Here is a 12,781-nt window from a genome sequence, read left to right on the forward strand (position 1 = left end):
TGAAGTTTTAGAAGATAGATCCATAATAGGTTATGGACAACTTAAGGGTGGAATCCTATAACCTCTGGGGATCACCTCTCTCACAAAATATCCTTTGGAGATATTATCCACAAGGATGCTCCCATTTGACATTTGAGGAGACAGCAAAGTTGAGACTCTATTGTATTCTTCTATCAGATTGTAAATTCTCAAGGACAGAATCTGGGCCTTTGGTATTTGTCCCTCTGGACACTGCCAGCATGCCTGTTAAAGATGGATAATAACAGACCTCAGCAAATCCTGAGCAAAGGTTTGCTGAAATGAACTGGGGGAAGGATTGCTTTATTGAGAAGAGTCCCCCTGGAAAAGGGAAAACCCAACATAGTTCAAAGAGGTCCAAGGGTGAATTTACAAAACATGTACATTGTTATTGAATGTATCCCTGACATTTCACTAAAAATGTCAATATCATATTTTTCCTTTCTGTCCTGACCCTATTCATGCAATTCTGTTTACAAAACTTTGTCATTGGCTGTCTCTGTGTCTCCGTCTCTTTCGGCTACCCAGAATTTTGCTAACCTTCCACTAATTTAGTAATACTAAGGTCTAACTTATAAAGCACACTTTAAATAAACTTCTCTGTTTTGATTTATTTTGATCTCTAGGGCCATTTTTCAGTGTATTTCAAAATAAGTATGGCCTTAAAATATTTCTTCAAAATGAGGTTGTTGTTTTTTTTTTTTTTTTTTTTTCTTCTTCTACTTCTTTTTGGAGTAGTTCGACAGCAATATTAAGATACGAAAGGTCTTCCACTGGTTGTAACGGTCCCTGGTACCTAGCATGCTGACATATTTCATAAGTAAAACGGTCCACAAAAGAGCAGCCTCTTTGACCTCTGAAAAATCACATATGTTACGGAAAAGAGAAAACAGATTTGGCTAGTTTTATTTCCCAAAGTACTTGGTCCCTTTTTAGGATCAGGAGGTTAGAGGAAGATTTGAGTTTCAATATTCTTGCAAAATCCTTACTTTTCTTTCTGAAAGAGAAGTTCGGAAAAGCAGCTTTTGCAAGTTGAAAAAACTTTTAACATTGTTATGAACTACATAATAATATAAGCTAAGGGTAAATGAATGAAAAACACATGGATTACCAATCCTGTTGATTATAGATGTGTTTGAAATTTAAGAGAAAAAATATGTTGTGATACAATACATGTAGAGTTTTCACAGAGCCAAGACTGTGTGTAGAATATAATTGACAGTGTTCAAGAAGCCCCTGGGATAAAGGCTTTCAGTACTATTTCCACAGCTATAATCTTTAGACAAACACAACATCAGCCTTCTTGTTATATAAGCATGCAAAAATATGGTTATTTGTGCAGAAAAAATAATCTAAACAAATCAAATTTACATAGAGTTTATTAAGTAGAACTTAACCTTTCACCACAGTGAAATGGACAATGAGATCATAAGATGCCACCCTGGAAAAGCCCCTAGAGATTATTGGGAATCCTCCCATATTGACTTGGGGTAGAAGATGATAAATTACTGGCCAATCACACAAGAGGTAAAAATTAGCACTAAGGCTGGCTCAAAACTTGTTATTTTAGATCCTGACAGAAAAGAATCATTAAGCAAGGAAAATGTTGGAAATGCTTGCTATTACTCAATGTTATATCCCTGTGGACCAAAGATTTATCTGTAATACTGCATAAATTCTGCAGCAGGTATGGAATTAAATTAAAATCTTGCACTTACACAAAGTAGCTATATGATGCAAGTAGCATTTTTAGACTTACTACATTATAGAATAGCTCCGAATATCTAGTATTTTAGGACTTGATACTGAGTCAAAGGCAAATGGAAGGACTTGAATGGATACACAGGACAGACAAAAAGATGAATTCTACTCTAAAAGAAGAATGAGGAGAAGAGGAGCTGGAAGGAGAGAAGGCCAGACTACCACTCGCTACCAGTGCAATCTGGGTCAAGGCATCGCTTGGAGTCTCAAATTTCCCAAATCACTTTTTTGGATGGAAAACCATTCTAAAAAGTATTTGTTTAATAGATATGATATCATTGCTACAGTTATACTAATCAAATAGGTATGTATTATACTACTGAATAGCATACAGTATTCATGTTAGTATAATATAAATGTAAGAAATACTGCTACTGTTTTAAATGCTTTTATAGTCAATATTTTTGCGGTCATAGTGCCCATCATATTAGTAGCCTTACACAGAAATCATTGTGGAGTTGGCAGTGCCCTTTTTTTATTGGAGTTCAATTTGCCAAAATATAGCATAACACCCAGTGCTCATCCCATCAAGTGCCCCCCTCAGTGCCCATCACCCAGTCACCCCAACCCCCTGCCCACCTCCCTTTCCACCACCCCTTGTTTGTTTCCCAGAGTTAGGAGTCTCTCACGTTTTGTCACCCTTTCTGATATTTTCACTCATTTTCTCTCCTTTCCCCTTTATTCCCTTTCACTATTTTTTATATTCCCCAAATGAATGAGACCATATAATGTTTGTCATTCTCCGATTGACTTACTTCACTCAGGATAATACCCTCCAGTTCCATCCACATCGAAGCAAATGGTGGGTATTCCTCATTTCTAATGGCTGAGGAATATTCCATTGTATACACAGACCACATCTTCTTTATCCACTCATCTTTCGATGGACACCGAGGCTCCTTCCACAGTTTGGCTATTGTGGACATTGCTGCTAGAAACATTACAGGTGTCCCACTGGTTCACTGCATCTGTATCTTTGGGGTAAATCCCCAGCAGTGCAATTGCTGGGTCATAGGGTAGCTCTATTTTTAACTCTTTGAGGAACCTCTACACAGTTTTCCAGAGTGGCTGCACCAGTTCACATTCCCACAGTGCAAGAGGGTTCCCCTTTCTCCACATCCTCTCCAACATTTGTTGTCTCCTGTCTTGTTAATTTTCCCCATTCTCACTGGTGTGAGGTGGTATCTCATTGTGGTTTTGATTTGTATTTCCCTGATGGCAAGTGATGCAGAGCATTTTCTCACGTGCTTGTTGGCCATGTCTATGTCTTCCTCTGTGAGATTTCTGTTCATGTCTTTTGCCCATTTCATGATTGGATTGTTTGTTTCTTTGGTGTTGAGTTTGATAAGTTCTTTATAGATCTTGGAAACTAGCCCTTTATCTGATACGTCATTTGCAAATATCTTCTCCCATTCTGTAGGTTGTCTTTTAGTTTTGTTGACTGTTTCTTTTGCTGTGAAGAAGCTTTTTATCTTGATGAAGTCCCAATAATTCATTTTTGCTTTTGTTTCCCTTGCCTTCACAGAGGTAACTTGCAAGAAGTTACTGTGGCCAAGTTCAAAAAGGGTGTTGCCTGTGTTCTCCTCTAGGATTTTGATGGATTCTTGTCTCACATTTAGATCTTTCATCCATTTTGTGTTAGAAGATTTTTTTTTAATTGTTTTTTTTTTTTTTTAAAGATGTCTTGATTATTTATGGAACTTTGAAATTCCCTATGAATTTTTTTTAATCTTTTTTTTTTAATTTTTATTTATTTATGATAGTCACAGAGAGAGAGAGAGAGAGGCGCAGAGACACAGGCAGAGGGAGAAGCAGGCTCCATGCACCGGGAGCCCGATGTGGGATTCGATCCCGGGTCTCCAGGTCATCCATTTTGTGTTTATCTTTGTGTATGGTGCAAGAGAATGCTCTAGTTTCTTTCTTCTGTATGTGGCTGTCCAATTTTCCCAGCGCCATTTATTGAAGAGACTGTCCTTTTTCCAGTGGATACTCTTTCCTGCTTTGTCAAATATTAGTTGACCATAGAGTTGAGGGCCCATTTCTGGATTCTCTATTCTGTTCCATTAATCTATGTGTCTGTTTTTGTGCCAGTACCACCCTGTCTTGATGACCACAGCTTTGTAGTACAACCTGAAATCTGGCATTGTGATGCCCCCAGCTCTGGTTTTCTTTTTTAATATTCCCCTGGCTATTCAGGGTCTTTTCTGATTCCACACAAATCTTAAGATGATTTGTTCCAACTCTCTGAAGTCCATGGTATTTTGATAGGGATTGTAGGGATTGCATTAAATGTGTAAATTGCCCTGGGTAGCATTGACATTTTCACAATATTAATTCTTCCAATCCATGAGCATGGAATATTTTTCCATCTCTTTTTGTCTTCCTCCATTTCTTTCAGAAGTGTTCTGTAGTTTTTAAGGTATAGATCCTTTACCTCTTTGGTTAGATTTATTCCTAGGTATCTTATGCTTTTGGGTGCAATTGTAAATGGGATTGACTCCTTAATTTCTCTTTCTTCAGTTTCATTGTTAGCGTATGGAAATGCCACTGACTTCTGGGCATTGATTTTGTATCCGGCCATACTGCCGAATTGCTGTAGGAGTTCTAGCACTCTTGGGGTGAAGTCTTTTGGGTTTTCTATGTACAGTATCATGTCATCTGAAAAGAGGGAGAGTCTGACTTCTTCTTTGCCAATTTGAATGCCTTTTATTTCTTTTTGTTGTCTGATTACTAAGGCTAGGACTTCGAGTACTATGTTGAATAGCAGTGGTGAGAGTGGACATCCCTGTCGTGTTCCTGATCTTAGGGGAAAGGCTCCATTGTTTCCCATTGAGAATGATATTTGCTGTGGGCTTTTCGTAGATGGCTTTTAAGATGCTGAGGAATGTTCCCTCTATCCCTACACTCTGAAGAGTTTTGATCAGGAATGGATGCTGTATTTTGTCAAATGCTTTCTCTGCATCTATTGAGAGGATCATATGGTTCTTGTTTTTTCTCTTGTTGATATGATTTATCACATTGATTGCTTTATGAGTGTTGAACCAGCCTTGCATCCCGGGAATAAATGCCACCTGGTCATGGTGAATAATCTTTTTAATGTACTACTGGATCCTATTAGCTAGTATCTTGTTGAGAATTTTTGCAACTGTGTTCATCAGGGATATGGGTCTATAATTCTCCTTTTTGGTGGTGTCTTTGTCTGGTTTTGGAATTAAGGTGATGCTGGCCTCATAGAATGAGTTTGGAAGTATTCCATCCCTTTCTATATTTTGGAACCACTTTAGTAGAATAGGTATTGTTTCTTCTTTAAACGTTTGATAGAAACGTTTTTCTATCTGGGAAGCCATCTGGCCCTGGACTTTTGTATCTTGGGAGGTTTTTGATGACTGCTTCAATTTCCTCCCTGGGTATTGGTCTGTTCAGGTTTTCTATTTATTCCTGTCCCAGTTTTGGTAGTTTGTGGTTTTCCAGAAATTTCTTCTAGATTGCCTAATTTATTGGCGTATAGCTGCTCATAATATGTTTTTAAAATCGTTTGTATTTCCTTGGTATTGGTGGTGATCTCTCCTTTTTCATTTGTGATTTTATTAATTTGAGTCTTTTCTCTTTTGTTTTTAATAAGGCTAGATAATGGTTCATCTACCTTATTAATTCTTTCAAAGAACCAACTCCTGGTTTTGTTGATCTGTTCCACAGTTCTTCTGGTCTCTATTTCATTGAGTTCTGCTTGAATCTTTATTAACTCTCTTCTTCAGCTGGGTGTAGGTTTTATTCGCTGTTCTTTCTCCAGTTCCTTTAGGTGCAAAGTTAGCTTCTGTATTTGAGTTTTTTCCAGTTTTTTGAGGGATGCTTGTATTGCGATGTATTTCCCTCTCAGGACTGCTTTTGCTGTATCCCAAAGATTTTGAATGGTTGTGTCTTCATTCTCATTAGTTTCCATGAATCTTTTTAATTCCTCTCTAATTTCCTGGTTGACCCTTTCATCTTTTAGCAGGATGGTCTTTAACCTCCACGTGTTTGAATTTCTCCCAAATTTCTTCTTGTGATTTAGTTCTAGTTTCAAACCATTATGGTCTGAAAATATGCAGGGGACAATCCCAATCTTTTGGTATCGGTTCAGACCTGATTTGTGACCCAGGATGTGGTCTATTCTGGAGAAAGTTCCATGTGCACTTGAGAAGAATGTGTATTCAGTTGTATTTGGATGTAAAGTTCTGTAAATATCTGTGAGATCCATCTGGTCCAGTGTATCATTTAAAGCTCTTGTTTCTTTGGAGATGCTGTGCTTAGAAGATCTGTCATTTACAGAAAACTCCGTGTTGAAGTCTCCCAGTATAAGTGTATTATTATCTAAGTATGTCTTAACTTTGGTTATTAATTGATTCATATACTTGGCAGCTCCCACATTAGGGGCATATTCATGCTCTGCATTCAGTCAATATTCATGACTGTTAGGTCCTCTTGTTGGATAGATCCTTTAAGTATGATATAGTGTCCCTCTTCATCTCTTACTACAGTCTTTGGGATAAACTTTAATTTATCTGATATGAGGATGGCTACCCCTCCTTTCTTTTGAGGACCATTTGAATGGTAAATAGTTCTCCAACCTTTCATTTTCATGCTGTAGGTGTCCTTAGGTCTAAAATGAGTCTCTTATAGACAGCAAATAGATGGGTCTTGCTTCTTTATCCAGTCTGAAACCCTGCACCTTTTCATGGGATCATTAAGCCCATTCACGTTCAGAGTTACTATTGAAAGACATGAATTTAGTGTCATCATAATATCTATTCAGTCCCTGTTTTGTGGATTGTTTCTTTGGACTTCCTCTTTCTTTTACAGAGTCCCCTCTTGATATTTCTTGCAGAGCTGGTTTGGTGGTCTCATATTCCTTCAGTTTCTGCCTATTTTGGAAGCTCTTTATCTCTCCTTCTATTCTGAATGAGAGCCTTACTGGATAGAGTATTCTTGGTTACAGGTTCTTCTCATTTAGGACCCTGAATATATCCTGCCAGCCCTTTCTGGCCTGCCAGGTCTCTGTGGAGAGGTCTTCTTTAACCTAATATTTCTTCCCATTTAAGTTGGGGATCTCTTGTCTCTTGCTGCTTTAAGGATCTTCTCTTTGTCTTTGGAATTTGCAAGTTTCACTATTAAATGTCGGGGTGTTGAACAGTTTTTATTGATTTTAGGAGGGGATCTCTCTATCTCCTGGATCTGAATGCCTGTTTCCCTCCCCAAGTTAGGGAAGTTCTCAGCTATGATTTGTTCAAATACCCTTTCTGGTCCTCCGTCCCTTTCAGCTCCCTCTGGAACCCCAATTAAACATAGATTTTTCCTTCTGAGGCTGTCATTTATTTCCCTTAACCTTTCCTCATGATCTTTTAATTGTTTTTCTCTTTTTGCCTCGGCTTCCTTCCTTGCCATCAACTTGTCTTCTATGTCACTCACTTGTTCTTCTACCTCATCAACCCTCGCCGTTAGGACCTCCAGTTTGGATTGCATCTCATTTAATTGATTTTTAATTTCGGCCTGATTAGATCTAAATTCTGCAGTCATGACATCTCTTGAATCCTTTATGCTTTTTTCCAGAGCCACCAGTAGCTTTTTAATTGTGCTTCTGGCGGTGCCCTTTTTTAAAGAATACCAGGAGACTAATGAGATGTCCAAGGGTGGAAAGTGGGGAGCCAGAGTTCTATTCACAAGACTCTTTCCCTATCTAGTTACAACTTTTACTAATCTGTCATCCACCTTGTGCTTCAAGTTTTCCAAACACCTTCAGCATCTTTCCACTTGAATACCCCACTAGCTCAATGTCAACATGTATGAAACCGCATTTCCTCCTTGTTCTCTGAATTCACAGTTCCTGGTGTTATTCATGATACCATAGGTGGCCCAATCACTCAGCCTGAAACCAACCTGGGCTTCATTTTCATCTTCACCCTGTCCTCTGCTCATATATGTCTAATTCATCACCAAGTTCTACTTTTTTTTTGAAATTGAAGTGAAATTCATATAACATAGAATGAACCATTTTAAAACATACAATTCAGTGGCAGTTAGAACATTCACGTTTATCAAGTTCCCAAATGCTTTTGTCACCCCAAAGAGAATCCACGTACCTACTAAGCAGTCCCCTCCAGTTCCCTCATCCCTGGCCCCTGGCAACTACCAATCTTTCTTCTGTCTCTATGGATTTCCCTATTTTGAATATTTCAGATAAACGGATCATAAAATATAAGACTTTTAGCATCTGGCTTCTTTCATTTAGAGAAGTTTTTGAGGTTCACCAATGTTGAATTATATATCAGTATTTCATTCTTTGGTATGACTAAACAATACTCCATTGTATGGATTACCACATTTTGTGTATCCATTCATCTGTTGATGAGCATTTGGGCTGTTTCTACCTTTAGGCTATAATGAATAGTCCTGCTAGGAGCATTTATTACAAGTATTTGAGTGTCAGTTTTCAATTCTTTTGGGTATATACTCTCTTAGAGTTCTCCAGAGAAATCAAACCAATAGGTTCTCTCTATAAAGGGGCATATATATACATAGATTTATTTTCAAGAATTAGCTCACAGGATTATGGGAGTTGGGAAGTCTGAAATTTGCAAGCCTGGCCAGGAGGTTGGAAGTTCAGATAAGCGTTGTGGTTTTGAGTCTAAATTTTGCAGATTGACAGACCGGAAACTCAGGCAAGTCTTATTTATATGTTGCCTACTTGGGGAGAATGTTTTCTTCTTTGGGAATCCTTAGTCTTTGCTTTCAAGGCCTTCAAATGATTGAATGAGGTCCACTCCCATTATGAAGGGTAATCTCTTTTACTCAGTTTTCTGATTTCAGTGTTAATTACATTTGAAAAATACTTTTGCTACAACATCTAGACTGGTGTTTGGCTAAATAATTGATCACCATAGTCTAGGGAGCCTTGTGCTGCACAAGTGACTTCAGGAGCTTGATTAGTTGACATTTGCTGGCTTCCAGGTCACAACTGGCTCTTCTGGTCTGGACACCAAGAGCTATAAATCTTGCCTTCTATCCCCTCCAGCTCCAGGTGGCCCTGGCCCCCCAGAATGGTGGAATCTGGGAGGGGAGGCAAGCAAAAGGCTCCTTGAAAATGTAAAGACATGATAACATAGAAATGTACCTCATTCCAAGCTACATGTAGGCAAACAAATGTTTAATTTCAGACCCAGCCATTTGCCCCATAAATACAGCCCTAATAAGGATAGTCAGTTGGAAGCCTCACCTGAGGAGAGGGCACTCCACCCAGGCTTCTCAGTGGGGACTCCAACCTGGCTGTCTCCACGGGGCTTCCCCAGCTAATGAGGTGGGATGTTCTAAGTACCCAATTTGATGTAACTTTGTCTTATTCTTCTTTATTGCTTAATCTTGCCCTTATCTATGTGCAGATTTTTCTTTTCTTCTTCTTGCTTCTATTAGATTGTTATAATATCAATAAAGTATTCTTTCCCCTTGGAAATTGAGAGTATGGCTGTTGTGAGTCTTTTCTTCAGAACACAAGTCCAGAGCAGCCCGGGTGACTCAGCAGTTTACCGCCAGCTTTGGCCCAGGGTGTAATCCTGGAGTCCTAGGATCCAGTCCCACGTCTGGCTCCCTGCATGGAGCCTGCTTCTCCCTATGCCTGTGTCTCTCTCTCTTTCTGTGTCTCTCATGAATAAATAAATAAAATCTTAAAAAAAAAAAAACCCACAAGTCCAGGTTGTTACCTGTCCTAAACAACTGGCCATAAATCAGAGGTTCCCATGACCCTCTCCTTGGGTTCAATTAATTTGCTAGAGCAGAAACATTTTACTTACTAGATCACTGGTTTTTTATAAAGGGATATAATTCAAGAACCAGATGGAAAAGATACATAAGGCAAATTTAGGGAAAGGGGTGTAGAACTTCCATGCTCCCTCTGGGCATGCCACTCTGCCAGCACCTCCATGTGTTCAAAGCTCTCCAAAACTCTGTCTTTCTGGGGTTTTAGGGAGGCTTCATTACATAGTCATGATTGATAAAATCGTTGCCCATTGGTGATTGATACAACCTTGAAGCTTCTTCCTCTCCCTGGAGGCTGAGAGATAGGATTGAAAGTTCCAATCTTCTAATCACATGGTTGGTTCTCCTGGCAACCAGCCCCCATTTTTAGACAGGATCCAAAATTCACCTCATTAACCTAACAAGAGACAGCTTTGTTGCTTTCAACATTTAGGAAACTAAAAGCCTTTTCGAGGTTCTGTGCCAGAAATGGGACAAAGACCAAATATATATTTCTTATTATAAACACAATATCAAACCATGAAATTGTCTCCACTGTAGCTGCCCCATTTTGCATTCCCACCAGCAAAGCACAATGATTCAATTTCTCCATATCCTCTCTAACACATATCAGTTTTTGTGGTTTTTACTATAGCCATCCTAGGGAATGGGAAGTGGTCTGATCATTTTTTATTATACCTTTGCAATCACAAAATATTTGTTCTTGGAATTTCACTAAATAAGATAACTATCTTTTGCATGACATGGGAGGTTCTGGGGACCCGGACTGGATGAACTCATTGTTATTCAAGCATCCTTTGGAGAGATTACATCTCAAAAATTATTCCAGTACATATAGTGAGCAGGGAAATGCTTCTTCCTAGCTTCTGATGTTTCCTTCCACATAGAGGAACTTCACAGGTTAATACTGTAAGCAGTTCTGTGCACTCTCAGACATAAGTGATGGTTGAGCTTGGATAGAGAAGGAGGCATGGGTCACTCAGATCCTTCCTTTGCTTTTTTCTTAAGAGTTAACTGCCTGTAGAGAATCAGTCTTGACTCTGCTCATCTAAGGAAGAGCCCCATACCTGCAGGTTGAGAGTTATTTCCAGTCCCATGCTGATCTGTAAGTCTGTCTAATCTTGGGGTTCAGTATGAGAAATCCATAGGCTTACAGATCTCTGTTACAAAAGGGTTATTTTGGTCTCTAACTGTTGATCCTTTTGTCTTATCTCAATTATTTTAGAACTTAGGTTGGGAAATGGAATGTCCTTTATTGTATTCATTACGTGAAGACATATCTATAAATATAATTCACATCATTGTACTAATTTTATTCTATGATTAATCTAATCCTGCTATAATGTAAGAATTCACTCATTTGTTGGGTATACTTTATAGATGTGAGAGATCCATCTCATTGGTTGATACTATTGAGCAAAGAATTGATTCCTAGGTGCTGAAGCTGTTTGGTTAAAGCAGTTATTATTAAAAGATGGGTCAGCTATGAATTTTGTACAAGAATTACAGCTGTAATTGTTTAACTTTTAAAAACTATTTTTGTGGGCCTGAGGAAAGGACCTGGTGGAGAATTTTCTTCTCTAAAATCAAAATGCTGCTTTTCTGAAACAAAGAATATAGAAAACAATTTAAAATGAGAGAATTCACAAGATTTGTGGGCTGGGGGAGGAAAATTTGAAGAGAGAAGTGAATTTGATTAAGTAAATCTTTGATTTATTCTGTTTGAACTGATCCTTCATAATGTTGTACTTTTATAAGAACTGTTCTTTCACACATTCCCTCATATCATTATATTTTCTATTCCCACTAATTATGCTTTTTCTGGTCCTTTCATAATCCTCCCAACTTGATGAATATGTGCATATCTTTCCCCTGAGGCAAATTTTCTATTGTGACAGGTATTTATTTAAATAAGATAATTTATTCTCTAGACAGATCATTAGCAATGTGTGATTGCTGTGTGTGCTTCAGAACACCCAGATGGTCAGGCATCTTACTGTGAATTTTCTTGCAAAATTTCAAGTTCAGGTTTCTAAACAGATAAACATTTCTAAGAGCCAGTCAGTCTGCATACTTGTGTCCCATGTGTATGCCTGTCGCACATTCTGGATTCTTCTATTTCAAAGCCATTATAATTTCTCACCACTAATATCTGAAGCATGAGATTACAAAAATGTTGTTCCAGGGACACTGTCAGCTTAGGAATTAATTATAGACAAAACAAAAAAACAAAACAAAAAAACTTCACTTAGAGTTGTGTACCTATATTGAATGCAATCTACCATTGTTAAAAGGCTGTCTCCACTTAGGTTATTAATTACTCTCTGTTATTTATTTTGAGGTTTGAATTTTACTTTTATAATGAATTATTTTATGAGCATATTAAACAATAATAATAGAGCCAACTTCATAACTTTATACTAAGGATTTAATGAGTTAATACACGTATTTAGAACATGTTAGTTATTATTTCTATTATTACAATTATTATTATTATTTATCTTAGTTTGGGAAGGTAGATTATATTATTTTTATTTAATCTTGAGATTAAAAGCACAAGCCTGAGTTTTGACCCAGACTTACCAGCCACATGAGTCTATTACTCAGCTTGAGCCACCATAACCAAAACAGATTGGATAGCTTAAACAATATTTTCTCACAGTTCTGAAAGTTGGAACTCCAAGATTAGGATGTCAGCATGGTTGGTTTCCGATGAGATTTCTCTTCCTGGCTTGTAGATGGCTACTTTCTTGCTTTGTGCTCACATGGCATCTTCTTTGTAGGAGCTCTGAGAGACAGACAGAAACAGAAACAGAGACACAGAGAGAGACAGAGTTCTCTGATGTCACTTCTTATTAGAGCCATGAATCTCAACAGACCAGGACCCCCTCTCATGACCTCATCGAAACCCACCTTCCAAAGGCCCCACCTCCAAGCACCACCATACTGGATGGGGAAAAGCATCCACATACAAATTTTGTGAGGGATGCAATTCAGTCCATGTCAATGAAGCTGGCAATATTTACCCTCTCTAAGACGAATTTCTCAATTTGTAAAATGTGGATTAGAAGACAATGGAGTCATTGTGAGACTTAAGTTATTATTTTCATCATCTTATTTGTGACATTTTGTGAGGTTTCTCCCCACCAGAACCCTATTGTTTCTATCATAAGAACAATTATGAGACAATCTTCTAAGAGGGAAAAAAAAAAAGTGT

The 12,781-nt window shown here is 38.1% G+C and overlaps 1 protein-coding gene across 8 annotated transcripts in view; it reads right to left on the reverse strand.

Moving 5' to 3' along the window:
• Nucleotides 1-11,354: 11,354 nt before the first annotated feature.
• Nucleotides 11,355-12,781, reverse strand: part of LOC144313014 (uncharacterized) — a 146,267-nt gene continuing 144,840 nt past the window's right edge. For 2 of the 8 annotated variants that reach the window (XR_013378660.1, XR_013378667.1), the window contains one exon: nucleotides 11,355-12,352. The gene's annotated coding sequence lies outside the window, so the exon portion shown is untranslated. The remainder of the gene's footprint in view (nucleotides 12,353-12,781) is intronic. The other 6 variants (XR_013378663.1, XR_013378666.1, XR_013378670.1 and 3 more) reach the window with 5 other exon arrangements.

Source organism: Canis aureus, chromosome 4, assembly GCF_053574225.1.
Source record: "Canis aureus isolate CA01 chromosome 4, VMU_Caureus_v.1.0, whole genome shotgun sequence".
Taxonomy (NCBI): domain Eukaryota; kingdom Metazoa; phylum Chordata; class Mammalia; order Carnivora; family Canidae; genus Canis; species Canis aureus.